Below are 16,920 nucleotides of genomic sequence, written 5' to 3'. Positions count from 1 at the left end.
GTGCTGGCGCGGTGCTGGCGCGGTGCTGGCGCGGTGCTGGCGCTGCGGGCTGGCCCCCACGGCGCGGTGGGGCTGACTAGCGGCTCCGGGTCTCTGCCGCTGGGCCGGCCTTGCCGGTTTTTTTTCGGCGGGATGCGGCCGGCCGGACTCTCACTTGCCTCCTGTTTCTCCCTAGGCATGGTCGGCGCGCTGTAGGAGGGCAGGGAGCCGCGGCGATGCCAGAGGAGGAGCCGCTGGAGGAGAGCGCTTGAGCTTGTTTGAAGAGTCGTTCAGTGTGTGTGAAACGTGTACGTTACCCGAAACCTTGGTTTCAGTGCTGCTATTTTTGTTACACCTAGAGGAATAAACGGAGACTTGTTGGTATAATCTCATTCTTAGTACCTTTCCTCTTGGGAAGAGTAGTGTCTCTTGTTATGACTTGCGCATACACAGCAGACTGTTTTTGCCAACTGTATCTGGGTTGTTTTCCTTGTTTACTGTGTCTGTTGTTATTTCTCCCATTGGTACTGGTGTGTGTGCTGCTCTCTTGGCTAGATTTGCCCTCTGCCAAAGCTAAACTTTGACCTGAATGGTCTCTTGTGTAAGAGGTGCAGGGTGAGTATTGGAATAAGGCACGTAACTTTCCATAGCTAGGCTTTTCAGAGCACAACTGTGGCTGCAAAAAGCTGCCTACTAAAAATAAGTGCTAGAATTAAACTATGTGTGCAGCTTCACTTTGATGCTTATGTGATACATTGTGATACAGTACTTGGTTGTCACTAGACTATTTTTTTAATCTCCGTTTATGCTAGTTGATGGGATGGACTATGCTTGCGTAACAGGTAGCGTATTTTGCTCATTTACTTCACAGTAGCTGTCTTGTTTTGAAGACACCACTCTTGGACTTTTCAGTAGTAGTTACCACAGCATTACTTCAATGTCTCTAAAGCACAAACTTAGTCCACTGTAACACAGAGAGATGTTTGGTCTGCCCCCCCACCCCCTTCTTCTTACTTTACAAATGGGGAAACTAGGATAAAAGAAGAAGGAAAGCCAAAGTCTGTCTTAAATTGAACACAGAAATCTGAAATTAGTTGGTTGACTTTGTCAGCAGATTTTGTAGCATTATCTAATACTCTGAATGCAAAGCTTCAGTGGCAGCTGTACTATCTGGCTTCTCAGTAAATCAAGGTAAAGTTTAGCAGTGTGGATACATGGTTTGGTCAGTGTGTGGGCTGCAGCTGCGGAGTGTGGGCTCACTCCTTTGCCATCACTGGCCATGGATTACTGCTACTGTCTTTGTAGTGGATTTCGTGGTTGGATGGTTGCAGAGACAGTTGATCTAACAATTTTATGGGGACGGCTTTCGGTCAGATGGAAGCTGTTCTAGTGAGTGTTTGCTCTGATATGAATGAAAGCTGTTTCTCCTTCTGCACTAATGTAAACCAGCTGTGAGTTAAATATAATGTGAAACTGTACCTCAAGAAACCAAATCTCAGATTGGTCATTCAGAAAATCAGGACTACACTTAAAACTTCTGAAAAGTTTGGATTAAAAAAAAAGTCAGCCATATGTAGGGAATATGTGGTAAGAGTGAAGGGAGTGTAAGTCTATGAAGGAACTTTCCCATCTTTCCAGAGTCTTTTCTCCATTCACTTATTGCCAAAGAGCTTCTGTGCTGAAAATGGGAAGTCTCTTAAAAAGCCTTATTTAGACTCGGGGGCTGGTCTACTCTGTGTACTCAGTGATGCAGGAATCTTGAAAGAAAAATAATATTGTATCCTACTGTAAAAGCCAAACTGAAGTTGCAAAGGGAAGACTTTATTCTGGTATGTTCCAACTCCTTTGGTTTGATGAGTTTTACTTTCATGGAGTTCCCTACCTTCCTCATGAAAGAAATCTGAAAAGAAAATTGGAAGTGTAATGAGGTGTCATCTTCCTGTACACCTGGGGTTTTAGCAGTGTTAGGGTTACTTGATCCATATCCTGGTTTTGGCTGTGATAGAGTAATTTTTTTCCTAGTAGCTGGTACAGTGCTGTGTTTTGGATTTATTGTGAGAATAACATTGATAATACACTGATGTTTCAGGATAAGTCCTACTTGGCAACAACTAAGTCAAGGATTTTTCAAGTTTCACATGTTCTGCCAGCAAGCAGGTGTACAAGAAGCTGGGAGGGAGCGTGGCTGGGACAACTGACCCAAACTAGCCACAGGAATATTCCATGCCATTGAGCATGCTCAGTATATAAACTGGGGGGAGTTAGCTGGGGACAGATTGCTGCTCGGACATCGGTCAGCAGGTGTTGAGCGACTGCGTTGTGCATCACTTGTCTTTTCTGGGGTTTTATGTCTCTTTTTATCATATTTCTTCTCATCACAATTATTATATCTTATTTTTTAAACTGTTCTTATCTCAATCCATGAGTTACTCTTTTTTTTTTTTTTTTTTCCACTGGGAGGGGGGAGGAATGAGCAAGCAGTTGTGTGGTGCTTAGTTGCTGGCTGAGGTTAAACCACAACAGTCCAGCAAATCCTCTCTCCAGTTGTTCAGCTGACAGGCTGTCATGTGTTTCATCTGTTCCTGCAGTCTCTGCTTCTTCAGCAGTTATTTTTAAGATTCTTAATCACCTGAACTGTCTCAGGTGCAAATCCTCTTGTCCTTCTGCTGGCTTTCTATTTGATTCTGTCCAAGACTTCTCCCTGTAGAGTTTCTATCTCTTAATTTTTATTTAGACAGTACCATTTGTGTCCTTTCTTTCCTGTAACTTGTCCTGTCCTTTAGTGTGCACTCCTCCCACCTCTGCTTTGCCAAAACACGTATTTTCCTTTTATCGGCTACTTCTTCCGGCTTCTTGGGACACGTAGAGTCTTTGTCTCCATTTATGCTATCCTCCTACCTGGTCATTGCTTATGCAAAATCTTTGTTTTCCCCTGTCCTTCTTTCTTTCCTTATTTTGTTCTCCTCCACTTACTGTCTTGTTCAAGGTTCTCCCTCCCTTGTTCCCTTGTTTCTTCAGACTATGTGCTGAGAACATACAGATGATTCCTCATGTTCTGTATGTGGTATTGAGTTCTGTAATCTGTTTTAATGTTTTATTAGCTATGGACTGAGGAGAGCTGGCTTGTTTGTGTTGCATGTGTGATGTTTGGTCAACACTTAAGAGCTGAGAGGGGAAAATGAAACCTTCAGAAAGTTGACTTCTTGAAACAGATCCCCGCTGAGTGTGGCTGAAGGCTCGCAGTTTGGTTCATTGTGACTCTGTATTAGGGTTTCTTATGTGCTCAGAGGTTCAAAACTGGAGGAGTCTACTTGTCAATACAATTAATAGCTCCACTAGGTTCACACACTATCCTTTCTCAAACTCATGAAAGTGAATTTAATCTGACAGCAGGCTTAGTTTTTGTTTGGGCTTTGTTTTGGTTTCTTTTCTGTTGTTCCCCCTCCTGGGGATTCCTGGAAACAAAACTGTTTCTTTTCATCATTCTGCTCATAAACATGTCATTCCAAGACTTTGCATTTGTGATATTAAAGCTCCCATGACTCTTAAGGGTTATTTTTGAGCATCCTTTGGTGTAATACCTGCCATTTACATTACTTTAGGTATCAAGGGAGCAGGTATTGCTCTCATTCCCGTGGTTCTGAAAGGTATTGCTTAATCTGAAGTGCTTTCTCATTGAGTTTATGGTGGCTTTTTTAAGACATCCAACATGTTTTATGATTTGCTCTTCTCTTTTGATGCAGCTTCAGAGGTGCCACGAAGGCTGAATAGACTGCCTGATGGGTCTATATGAAGCAGTTATGTGGATCACCACATATTGCTTGCAGAAAGAGAATTAATTTTTCTTGAAAATGCTCTAATCTTTTATAAAATTACTGTTTGAAGCATGGAAGTGTTCCTATAAACTACTGTGTCCCCAGACATGCTCACAGTTCCTGGGTGCTTTAATATATGAATGACATATTGTTTTGTACTTCTTCACCAAATCAGTGAAGCGACAGAGCTGGTTGTAGTCAGAAGAGTCAAAAGATAACCAAGCACCCAGGCTTTTACTGGAGAAAAGAAATAAAACACAATCAAGCCATTAATTTCTTCTCCTAAGTTGAACAGTAGCAGACAGTGCAGGTACTGACAAGTACACACAGTCCAATTTTTTTTTTTAATCAGGAATTGAGTTTGATTTCCTGAAATCCTGTTAGTTGCATGAAGCTGGTAGTGATTGTCACAGATCAAGATTTAACTTGCTGTTCAAAGTAACTGGAATTTATTATGGTTATTTGTGAAATGAACATGGAGATTTGCAGTTGTTGTGTGATTATATATATATATATATTTATTTCCTTTCAACTTTTGCATGGTATGGTAATGATTCCACCCAAATATAAATGTTAATGGCAAAGTAACAGAAAATAGGCTGTATGATCCTTCCTATTAGGAAGACCCTGTCTGATGTTTGAAAGTAAGTATGTCAGTGTCTTGCTACATGCGAGAGCTTGCATCAACTGCCTCGTATGGCCACTGATGCAGTTTTAACAGTGATAAAAGTGCTGAGAATCCTCTGTTCAGCTTGATCAGCTCTGGGAGTGACAGAAGCAGTAGATAAAAGATTAAAACCGTTTTTTTCTTCAAAGAAAATTCTTTGTCTAGGTAATTAATTCTGCATCACTTGGTAATTTTGCTCTTAGGTTTCACTATGGTTACTCTTACCTAGCGTTGGTATTGATTTTTAACATCGATTTCACCAGTCTCCACACAAGCAACAATTTACAGCCTGTATTGTTCAGATCAAGTATTAGCATTATGTGTTTGAATTCAGAAGATAATTGCATATCTTGCAAATTAGCCAATGGCTGTTTCATCTTGAAACATTTAGAAATCCATTTTAGTTTCTCGTAATTGTAATGTTTTAGTCAGACAGCAATCTAAACTTAGGACAGCACTTTGGCAATGATATGCTTGTTTTTCTAAAATGAGCACGGTTTCTGTGGTTAAATTTTCCTTTCATTTAAATATAGATTTTAATCAGTGTGGGCCAAACTTTTCCAACCATGTTTAAAATTAGCTCAAGCCATATTTTAAAAAGCATGTTTGCCTAATGTGATTTAACTTATATAGAAAAATGTATGCAGAAATGAATGTTTTTAAGCTGGTTGATGCTTTTGAAGTGTTTTTACAATTTATTTGCAAAAAACTTTTATAGAGCGGCTCAAATATTACTTGATACTAGTAGTCTCTTTGTAGTAAATACCACTGAAAGCACTTCATGCTGTGCTTCTGAAACCTGAAAGGTAGCTGTTCAGAAAGAAACTGTTAATTTGACTCATCAAGCAGCTAAGTTACAACATCAAAACAAAATAAAATGCTTGCTGTTCTTCCCGATTTCCATGCAAGCGTTGTTTTGGAGATTACTGACGATTTCATTGGTTGTCTTTGTACAGGGTACAGTTACCACTTTCAGTTTGTAAGTTGAAGTTGTAAATAGATGTACAACAAGTGTTCAGCTTTGTGTAGAGGATATTCAATATTGTATTTTGAAATAGAAGTGGGAACAAGTCTGAATTGAAGCTATCAGGTGACTATTACAACTCCCTGAATTACTGCTAAACATTTGGTAGGTTCAGTTTCTAGAGAAGTATTAAAAAAAAAAAAAAAAAAAAAAAAAAAACACTCTTACCAGTCTTATATCCCTATTTTTACCCAAATAAAGGAAAAAGAGTCTTTGCTATACTCAGAAAGTTTTCCAGTTGACAGTGTCATCTAGAGATCAAGGGAGTCAATCTGTTGGCAGACTTCTCTTCAGATAGACCATATCTACTGATCACAGATAGGGTGAGATGCTTTCACAGAGAAATGTGAGGACAAATGTTGTAGGAGGGAGATGAGTTGCATGGATTTCCATTATATGGAATGCGGTGTGTTCATGGAGATGTGCTGGTTAGCTTTGACATGCTGCTTCTTTAGTGAAAATGATGTAGAAAAGAAATAGTGTCTTGGTTTGGACATGGAACTGTGAGAAATTTGACAATTTTTTAGATGCTTAATTTTATTATTTAGTTGCTAGAAGGACTAGGTTCTTGTAGTTTTTAATACTTAATCTTACAGTAATCATGTGCCGGTTCAGCTGATCAATTTAATTTGCAATTTTTTTGTTCCTGTGATTTTAACGATCTGCTAGAATGTAAGGAATATTGGCTTTGAAAAAGCTGATAATACTATAGCAATAGTAACCAATAGTGAATTTATCAGTGACTGGTAAAGCTTACCATTTTTCCAATTGCTGCAGCTTGTGCTATTACTTTTAAGAAACTTAAATGGAACAGACACTTTTTAATTTTGGTCAATGATTTTTCTCATAAACAGGACTAACACCCAGAATTTGTGTGGTACAGTGGGAATTTCTCAAGCCTGCAGCTCACCGAATAGCAGTTAACATGCTTTGTGCTCATTGAAAAGCAATTTTTAACTCTTCTGGTAAGATAAAGTCTGGAGACAGTGGTGACCTCATGCTCATCTATGGAAGTTAACTTTTCAAAGTTAGCTGCAAACTGGCAGTTAATGGAACCGCAGACTGGCTTTCAGGATATGGTGAGAACTGGGAGCTTGTTCCTAGTTCTGTTGTGTAAATTTTTTTAGTATGTGTATCAGCTGGAGTTTGAGGCGGTGTGCTGCAGGGAAGTCGTCACTGGATCCTTTAACAAAGCCAAGGCTGTTAAGTCTCTGCTGGGAGTCAGTCGTGTTTTGTTGTTGTGGTTTGTTTTTTTTAAACTCTCCACTCGTGGAAAACCTATTTCTATGGATTACAACATTTCAGAAAGTGTGAGGTAATGCACTCATGCCAAGGTTATTGAGGCAGTCTGTAGAGTCTGGTAAGGTAAAGGCTAATCATTTCCTTTTGGCCTCCTGCATAGACAGTAGCTTTCTTCTGGTCTTCCCTCTTCAGTGTGAAAACACCACTAAATCTGTCAACCTAACTAGTGAATTCTCTTAAAAAGAAAACAGGTTTAGCTATTTCTGTCGAGGTCTCTTGCCCAGGTCAGTAGATTTGTCCTTAGGACAAGTAAAAATGGTGCACTGCCAGTGAACTAATTATGTGTAATTCATCATCAGATAGTGGAAACAATTAATGTTCTGGAAATTGGCATGCATTTCACATTTGGAAAGGGGGTGTTTAGTTTAATCTCAAATAATTGCAGACCGTCTAGGAGGATGGAATGTAATGTTCTGGGTACGTTTGATCTTTCTAAACTTTGGGGGTAGACTGTTTTAGAAAGGATTGGTCTGACTGCATGTTGTGCTGTCTCCATGAGATGGATAGATTTTGCATTAAAGTTTCCTTAGAAAAATACTTCTGTGCCAATCTGATTTACAAGAAGTGTTTTGCAGACTCATCTATTTCTAACCATTGAGAGTGACAAAGGGTGTGTCTCTCCCAAAATTATGGCTTTCATGAAGTGTATTTTTTTATTAGGAACATCAGGTTTACATTTTCACTTGAATACCAAGTTTTAAATAAAATACTGACAGTTATCCACTATTTCCAGTGCTTGCATGAGTCTGCTACTCATTACAAAATGGATACTTCATTATTTTGTGATAAATGGTTGTATCTTTAGATCCCAATTTCCAATATTTACTTAAAATAGTAATTTTTGTAAAACTTTCTTCTAAGAATTTTTTGTTTTTTTACTTATGTTGCAGTAGAGGTAGGCATTGTATGTACTGTATCCCAGTCCTACTCTGAAGAAAGAATCTTCGTCTCTTTCCTAAATATTGAGAAGCATTTAGTTTTCCACCTCTGTTGGATACAGGGTTAAATGCTGAACAATGTCAGTTCCACTAAGCAACAAAAAAATCCCACTTTAAGAAAATGCTTTAACTGAATAACACATCTCATTTAGATTTTGACAACGAGTAAAACAGCTTTGTATTTATCTTGTCTGCCGCTTTAATAGTTTTTCAATAAGAAATGCTTGCAAAGATGTCAAGGGTTAAACAGCTCTACTTTTTGTGTGTGTGTTCTTATTACAGTAGTCTTATTACAGTAAGTTGTTGAAAGACCTTGAGAGATGACTGATCTGTAAAATTGAGACAAAGGCTCTGTAGTTATGGTAGTATGGAAATTAAATATAGGCAGAAGCAAATGTGGCTTGAGTGGTCACAACATGGATGTTGCTAAAATGATTTCTGATAACAGGAATATGTGTTACCTTCTGTCTAAAGGGAACATAGCTAAAATTAGGGTTTTTTTTGTTAAAGTAATTGCAGTAGGCTAGTAGTCTATTGAAGAGCACTATGATGTGATAAGCAGCACCCTTGTGAAGTAGAGTATCTTTGAAAATATACTAATAGCAGTTATTTTTAATTGAAGAAAGAACCTTTTGAAAAGTTTAGAGGATTTAATAAGCTTTAATTGTGTCAGTCACATGTTAGTTTCTTATGGTCTGCCTTCTCTCTGTGCCTTTGCAGCCTGGCAGACCATCACCCTTCTTCAACAGCACTGTGCCCTTGAAATGGTTATGGCAAATATCTCACTTTTCTTAAGGGAAGCTTTAAGTTATTCCCATGTTGCCTGTGGCCCCAAGTGTGTCAGATTCTTGTTCATTTTACATGTAGACAATGGCAAATAAAGGTGGTAAATATGACTGGTTTATCTTTTTTAACTTTATGTAAGGCATCCATAAAAATCTGTTAAGCAAACTAGCATTGCACATGTTGTCCATAGCTTTGTTATAATGAACACTGGGCATGCAGAATTAAGCTTGCTTGCAGAATGAAAGGTATCATTGTTGTGAGCAGAATGCTAAAACTAGTTTGCATGTTAGAAAGAAAGAAATATAGATTGCATTTCCCATCTCCATCATCTCTCCCTTTCTCTTGAAATACAGAATTAGCTGATAAAGGCATAATTAGGACAGGCCTTTGCTGAAGTTTGCGAACGGCATTTATTCATAAATGTAAAATAAGCAAACCTTAAAACTTAGGGAAGCTGTCTGGTAGCTTTGGATTTCAGTGCAAGCTATTCTCTATGTACAGTATTAACACAGATGATAATGTTTAGTGGAAATATCACAAAATGACATATTAGCTAGCAAATATCCAAAAACTGAAAAATAGTAGTTGCAAAATATTGTTGTATGTAGAATTCCACAGGCTGCAGAATATTTTAGAATTAACATTTTCAGCAGTACTGAAAATGATCGGATCTGGCAGAAGAATAATATTTTAATGAATGTTTATAGCATGACAAGAGGAAAGAGAAATTATTAGCAGGTATTTCTTCATCACTTAGACTGCTGTTATTGTTGTAGCTCTCTAGCTATTTAGCTAAGGGTTTACAACCTATACAGGGACTGTGTATTACAGACTGTAGAGCAAATGCCTTTGGTCTCTGTATTCTGTAAAGATGCCATTTGCCAGGATTTTTGCACATGGGACCTTCTCCTGCATGCAACTGGTAAAATTCTCCTAGCTCTTAAGAACTTGGGATTTGGTGTTAGTATGTAGGAATAGCCCACCCTTAGGAGTTGCATCCTCTTGTCTGAGACCTCAGTGTCTATCCCTCTCTTGAGAAAGGTTATGGTGTGCTTTACTGCCAGTATCAGTGTCTTGAACAATTTAATGTTTAGAGTTATCAAATTGCATTTCTGGTTTGGGAGCTATGTGATATAGAACCATTGGTCTCTTGTTCTTAACTAGATGATTGTTTTCTTCTTAATGTCTCTCCCCTAAGCTGAACCTAACTAGGAGCTGTCAGATTTCCACCAGGCATGCACTGAAGAGCTAGAACTTAAAAGTGAAGTTCATGTTAGAGTAAGATCTGGAGAGAAGCAAAGTTGTGGGCAAGGTTTTTTCCTTTTTCCAAATGTTGAGCTTTGGCCCCGTTAATAATATTTCTACGGAAACGTTATTGAGCTAATTTAAAGCAAAACTCTAGAGCTGTTATATCCCACATGGCATGAAACATTCCTGCTTTTTTTTTTTTTTTTTTTTTAACTTCTTACACAGAAAGGAAATGAATTTTAGAAAGAATGTTATACATAAACCGTTTGAGACATTCTCTGTTAAGAAAATACCAGCTGTCAAGAAAGATGCAGCCAATATTGAGTTATATTAAAAACACTGTAAAGGAAATATTTGTCAAGGAAAAGTGGATTAATTAAAACATTTTAACTATCTTTGCTAGGTTAGGGAAGTTCTATATAAGCTTCTTCTAAGTGCAATCATTAGTAAAAGCCACCAATTTATTTTTTTCAGAAGGAAGTTGGTTTAGGTAAGCTGTTCCTTAATGTTGAATAAAGACATTTTCTGACTACAATGTAACTAATAGAGAAGAAAAAAAAAAAAAGACTTGGAGTCATTATACTTTATTACCTTCAAATTCTATAAGCTTGCTTTCATTGGTTCTTCTTGAAGGATAGAAGTTATATCAAAAAGAAAGTAGGTTATGTTTTAGTATTTTCATATTAACATTTTTATTTGAAAGTGGGTTCTTTTATGAGCAATTAATAGCACTAGGAAGCATTACTTTGCTTCTGTAGAGGAAAATAGTGAAGTGCATATAAAAAAAAGGTACCTGGATCAGGCATATGAAACGTTAAATATGATAGATTTACTCTTTCTTTAATCCAGTCTAGCCTGCTGGCTTTAAGGAGTTGTACACTGAACATGCAGATTTACTGTAATGGTTTGAAGCATAAGGTTTTGGTTTAATTACTACTTTACTCTTATTCTCATTAATCTGTTGCTGCTATCAGATCTACCCTGAAATATAGCAAATACAGAAATAATTATCTGTTATTGTTCTAGGTAATGCCCCTTTTTAAAAATTTATTTAGGTAAAGAGGTTGAAGGGGATGCTTAGATGTTATAGTTATGTGACCTACATAAATGCTGAGTTTTTGATTTTAGAAAAGCATAAATATTATATATGGAAATGTTAGGTCTTCCTCTGTTAAAGATATCCTAACTTTTCATTGCAATTATTTTCTGGAAGTTCATGAAGATCAGAGTGTTTTCTTTTTGTTCCTTGAAAATACTAAAATTACATCTCAAGTTACATGATTGCTATTAGAAACAAGCAGCTGTTGTTCCCCAAAATTCTCCTCGCGCTAATCTTGTGATTTTAGACTTTGTTAGAATACCAGTAGAAACATAAATACCGAATTATATATGGGCTAAACTTTTTAATCTCACCCACGTCTGCACACTCAAATTGACAGTCTGTAATTCAATTAACACATTACCTTTTTTCCCCTTAAAAAATTTACTGCTGTTGTATTTTAGGGATACCTTAAAGATTTAAGGAATGTGATCTTTAGAACCCATTTTACTTGTTGCTTATGCTTGCTGTTGTATACTGAACTGAAGAAAGGATTAAAGATGATAATCTGAAGGTTTATTTAGTTAAACACCACTCTGAGAAGTTAGATTTTGCTTTACATGTTTATTAAGTATAACATTGTTAACAACAACTGAGATCCTTTTATTGAAAAGTTTCAAGTTGGACACCTGTAAAATAAAGAATGCAAAGCTTTTGCAGCTGCTTTTGAAGCTAATAGCAACCGTGAGTTGTGCTTGATGTACTGCACAATGACAAATATTCTGAAAAAGATCAGTCTGGAAACATTCCAGATTAGGCAGACACAATTCATATACTTTGTGCTGTGGATCTTGGGTTTTAAAAATATAAATAGGATATGTTGTGAAAATAAATGACTGACATGTAACATTATAGAGGGTTTTCTCAATGAAAACTTATCACTGCCCTACAATTAAGAGCAAATGTTTATCCTACAAGGGAACTTCTGACAAGAGACACATGTTAAATCATGTTGTCATTGCGGAAATTGAGACCTGCACACATACGGGGCTTTTGCCCCGTAGTACAGGATGCCAGAATTAAGACATAGTCGAATTTGTAATATATTTGTAGAAGAAGCTAAAAAGAAAGAATGGATTATGTTTTAAGAACCAATGATAAAAGATAGTCAAAATGAGTTATATAAACCAGATCTGGTATTTCTTAAGGGAGAAAAAGCTACAGTAGTAGATATCACAACAAGATTTGAAAGTAAAATGACAAAATTAGCAGAAGCAGCAACAGAGAAAGTGAAAAAGTACCAACATCTTAAAGACCAAATACAAGAATTGACGAATGCTACCATTATTAAATTTATTAATATATTTAGTAGTATAATGAGTGTAATATAGGAGGGGCAGAAAGTGGTTTTTGTCATAGGATGTTAATACCTTAGGCTAATTTTAGCACTGTACTATGAGGAGGGGAGAAAGAAGCACAAAGTAATTTCTCTCTGTTAACCTGCTGTCAAAGCATGTGCATTGGATGAGTCAGGGTTCCTGTTTGAAAAAACGGATAAACCAGCCAGGGAGGAACAACTTTAATTCTGGTGGTTTACATTTTCTGTATGTTTGGTTGTGCAGTGTCAGTATCCCAAATGATTTTTGAGTTTATTATGAAGGTAACAATTCACTAACTGTGCCGGGTGGTGCTGAATGCCCCTGATCTTTTAGCTGTGAATGTAGTAAAACTAATTATGCTGTAGATGACCCCTCACTAAAGACGATGTAGTCTCTCTTGTAAATTCTGATGGTTCTGTATCTGACCTAAATGTTTATCAGGATGAAACTAGCTACTGTATGTTAGACTTCCACACAATCACTTCATCTTTGGTCTGAGACTGTGCTTTATTGGCAATCTGTTTTATTTTATGCAAAATGATAGATATCCAAGATCAATGCTGACTCCAAAGAGAAGTAACTAGACTGAGTTCCTGAATATGGTATCAAGACCGCTAATCATGTGAGGGCTAGAGAAAAAGTCTGTCAGTATTCCAGGTTATTTCTACAGAGCAGTTAATCATAAATGATTATGCAGTTTGCCTGAATTTTATAGATCCTACTTTATGCCTCTCACTTAAATCTCGCCTATGTCCAGAACGTTATAGTTCTTTGTGTATTTATATATGAGTGATTTAGCATATGGTTATAGTTCCAAGGAGAAGAGGAAAGTAGCCTCTTTTAATATGTCAATTCACATTTTGAAATTTTCTTTATAGTAACTCTTGTGAAAATTGTATTAGCCATCTAGAACCACTTTTTTCAGTTTCAGTCTGATGCTTCTGCAGTCAGGATGAAAGATGTTGATCAGGATGCTTTTCTTTTGAGAAATTAATACTGAGCCACTATGCATTGACTTATACCGTCTAATTGGTGATAGACAGGTTTGCCCAATCTTTGTTGGCTTTCACAGTGAAGTTAAGTCTAAGAATGTACTTTTAAGTTATTTTATCTAAATATTGTAGTCTTCTATGGTATTTAGAATGAGGGAAATCTTACTTGATTAACTGGCAGACATCTTTACAGATAGGTAACTTGGAGAGATGTATTTTGAATGAAGTGTGCAGCTTGGAGTTTTATCCTAGTTTACCTTGCTTGATGGACAGTTAAATCTTTTCTTCAGCTGTTGATGAGAATACTGTAATCATCTTTACAGATATATCTGATTACAAATTACAGTTAACGTCCTGTATTCCCTGCCAGTGAGAAATAATACTCCTCTATGAACTTCTAAAGTAAGATCTTCAGGGGAAAAAAATGTTATCACTACAAAGTATATTTCTGTTATCTGTCCTGCATAATAAAAAGTGACTAAATTATATTATTGAAATGTATAACAACTTTACCAAAATTTCAGGTTGTTCTTTAATAGGGCATCTTGCAGCCAAGTCCAGCTGGTTCTTAATGTATAGAAAAACAGTTTAACAGTTTAAAAGGGTCAGTTATGATATATCTTGATGTAATTTTCCATCTATATGCTTGAGATTTTTATCTGACAGTATAGAAGCTAAGAGATGGAAAGTTATAAAGAGAAATGATTTGACTACATTAAGTGTTATGGGACAACTGATAGATGAGTCCCATTAGCCATGTTGTGTTGAACGGCAGCCAGCCATTTTGAAATATTTAAAATCCCTAGCATTCCTGAACAACTGGAGGAGAATCCTTTTCTGATATTCCTACTAAAAGGGATTATTACTTTTGTTGTAGTTTGGTCTAGGAATTTCTATGAAGTATCAGGAAATTATTACATTTTTCCTTAGTGACTAATGCAGCCAAACCTGATTTGAAGCTTGGAATCTGTTTCCAGTAAAAAAGGCTTACAATTACGCTGCTAGAGGTTTTAAATCACTTTAAATTTCTTATTTCCTGTAAAATACGTAATATCCCACCAATATAAGTTGTAAGCTATTTATCTATACCACTTAATTGTATTTGTTGGATAGAGAAGCCTGTAAGAGCAATCTTGTGCAAAGCTAGTTTTGCAAGCTTTTTTTAATGTTCATTGCACTTGTGTCAATGCTATTAATTTCTAAATCCCTTCGAAGTTTCCAGTTTATCAACATTTTGAGATGCAGAAGTGATTAGTCTGAGTGTCTTTGTGCTGTATGGTTTGAAGATAAGATGTGTCTGTAGCAGCTGCCAAACTGAATCCTGAAGCAATGCCAGGACATCTATGTAGTGTTACTAGAATGACTTTCTCTATTTTTTGCTCTGTCACCATTAATATCTTCCTTCTTTGCAATGTTAGTTATTAAAAATTCTGATGTCCTAAGAAATGCTTATCAAATAACTTCTTGTTCTGTTTGTATATTATATCCTTTTTGCATACTGCATATTACTGTAAATTGCTCTGGAAAGCACTATGAAAAAATAATGGCTTAATATAAATAAATGAAAAGGATCTTTCAGTTGTTGCTCATCTCTTCTAGTCTACCTAGATGTTTGGTATTGTGTCCTCCTATCAAAATGCAGAGAGAGAGAGAAAGATAGATGTTGGAAGATAGTGAACTTTTTGTTTTGGAATATATTTATCTTAAAGTAACTTAAACTCTTCTGTTAGGCCATACTGTGACACAGAACTACTGAGACCTTGTACACGTTATAAAAAGCTTTAAAATTGGAACCAGTTTCACCTGTTTCCTTCTCATTTATTTTTGGCAATGATTGGTATGAAAATGTTGTCTTTATTTTCCTGATCTTCATGTTTTGTCTTTTTTGTTTAGCTTTTTCTCTCAGCCTTGCAAGATTGCAAAACAACATTATAAGCTTAATCATTTGCTTCATGAAATTTAAACTGTTTGAAATGGAACTGAGGACTGATGAATGTTTAAGTGATTTTATAGTCTCTTAATTTTGCAGCTAGCAGGGAGGTATTTTAAGTAGCATTGGCATAATTCAGTTTCCCAGAAGTTGACCTTAATTATTCTGGTTTCGGTTAGGACCAGGACCAAAGAAATGGTTCTAGTGGTTAAAGGTGGAAGCCCCCTCATGCTGAATTTGGAGGGCTCTTTCTCCTTGTTGTAGAAGCCCTGTGCAGCAGCTAGAGAGACATCTATGGGCTTAACTTCCCAGCTAATAAAGACTCTGGATGCTTCCTGAAATTTTTAGGGTCAAGACCCTGCACAAACACATACTAGACATACTTGAGAGAGTTCAAGAAAGGGCCACAAGGATGGTGAAGGGGCTGGAGCATTGGACATATGAAGAAAGGCTGAGAGATCTGGGACTGTTCAGCCTGGGGATGAGAGAAGGCTCAAGGAGGTTTTGGGGTTTTTTTTATCAATACCTGAGGGGAGGGTGCAAAGAGGATGGAGCCAGGCTCTTCTCAGTGGTGCCCAGTGACAGGACCAGAGGCAATGGGCATAAACTAAAACACATCAGAAAACACTTTTTTTACTGGGAGGGTCAGTGAGCACTGGCACGGGTTGCCCAAGGAGGTTGTAGAGTCTCCCCTCGGTGTTCATAAGATGACTAGACATGGTCTTGGAGAACTGATGGTAGGTGCTCCTGCTTGAGCAGGAGGGTTGAACCAGATGATCTCCAGAGGTCCCTTACGACCTCAGCCGTTCTGTGTGATTCTGTTGTGCAAATGTCCTGTGATCTTTGTTGTTTTGAGATCACCCGTAGGTGATTCACAGGAGAGGGTGATTCTCCTTAAAATGAAAGATTCCTTATTTATTACTTTAAAGCTCTCATCAGCTTCACAGGAGATAACAACTTAAAGTTGCAGAATAAGGGGTGTTATTTAGGAAACAAGGTTCCTTTCCTCTTAAGTCTTAGGAAGTGTGTGAGTTGAGAAATGAAGCAGTAGTTTTAGTTGCTGTTAGAGGAATTTAAATGTATGTTCTAACTAAGCCACCATAGGAAAATAATTTTCTTTTCTGATGGAGGAAGGACAGAAGCACTTGCTCCTACTCATATTTTACTATAGGCTGTTTCTCCTCTTGTGTAATGATCTTGCTCTGTAAGAACTGAGAGAAACACTTTAAACACAGGAAAATGTCGTTGTTAAGCTACGAAATAGAGGTTTCAAGAGCATGCATAGTATCAAAAACAATTTCTGTCATTCTTGACTTTGCTTTCAAGAGTGACAGTTTAAAGAAAATTATAAAGTGACTTTCCTTCAGGTGATGGAAATCTGCTTATCATTTTTGTAATGAAAATGCTCACGTTTTGAAATGCTTGTTTATTTTCACAAGTTTGGAGTGGCTCTAAATTCAGTGACTTCAAAATGTGACCATACATTTTAATTGGCCTTTGATGCATGCTTTGTTGTTAAATGTAACACTTATTGACACAAAAATATTTGCCCCACCTATTCTTATTTGCTAGTGGTGGGAATGGTAACATTAAAGGCTGTTTAAAATATATGAAATGAGTTCTGGGATCCCCCCCCCACCTGTTCGTTATTTTGGTTTATGCAAGAACCAACAAGTGAAAAGTAATCATGTTGGGGAAGTTCCCTCATCTGAGTAGTAGTTTTGGAGCCTGATACCACTGTATCCTGCAAGGTGTAGATTTAGACAGTTCACACATCAACAGGTTTGGCTTTTTCAAGCAAAATTTGGGGCTTTTGGGATA

General features: G+C 37.0%; 1 protein-coding gene across 2 annotated transcripts in view; it reads left to right on the top strand.

Annotated features, from left to right (window-relative positions):
- The first annotated feature begins 179 nt into the window (after positions 1–179).
- Positions 180–16,920, top strand: part of LCLAT1 (lysocardiolipin acyltransferase 1) — a 119,310-nt gene continuing 102,569 nt past the window's right edge. For both annotated transcript variants that reach the window (XM_026845616.1, XM_026845613.1), the window contains exon 1: positions 180–287. The gene's annotated coding sequence lies outside the window, so the exon portion shown is untranslated. The remainder of the gene's footprint in view (positions 288–16,920) is intronic.

This window comes from Athene cunicularia (genome assembly GCF_003259725.1).
Source record: "Athene cunicularia isolate RWA chromosome 3 unlocalized genomic scaffold, athCun1 chr3_part1, whole genome shotgun sequence".
Classification (NCBI taxonomy): Eukaryota; Metazoa; Chordata; class Aves; order Strigiformes; family Strigidae; genus Athene; species Athene cunicularia.
Note: the sequence above shows the minus strand (reverse complement) of the source record. Positions and strands in the feature narration are given on the sequence as shown.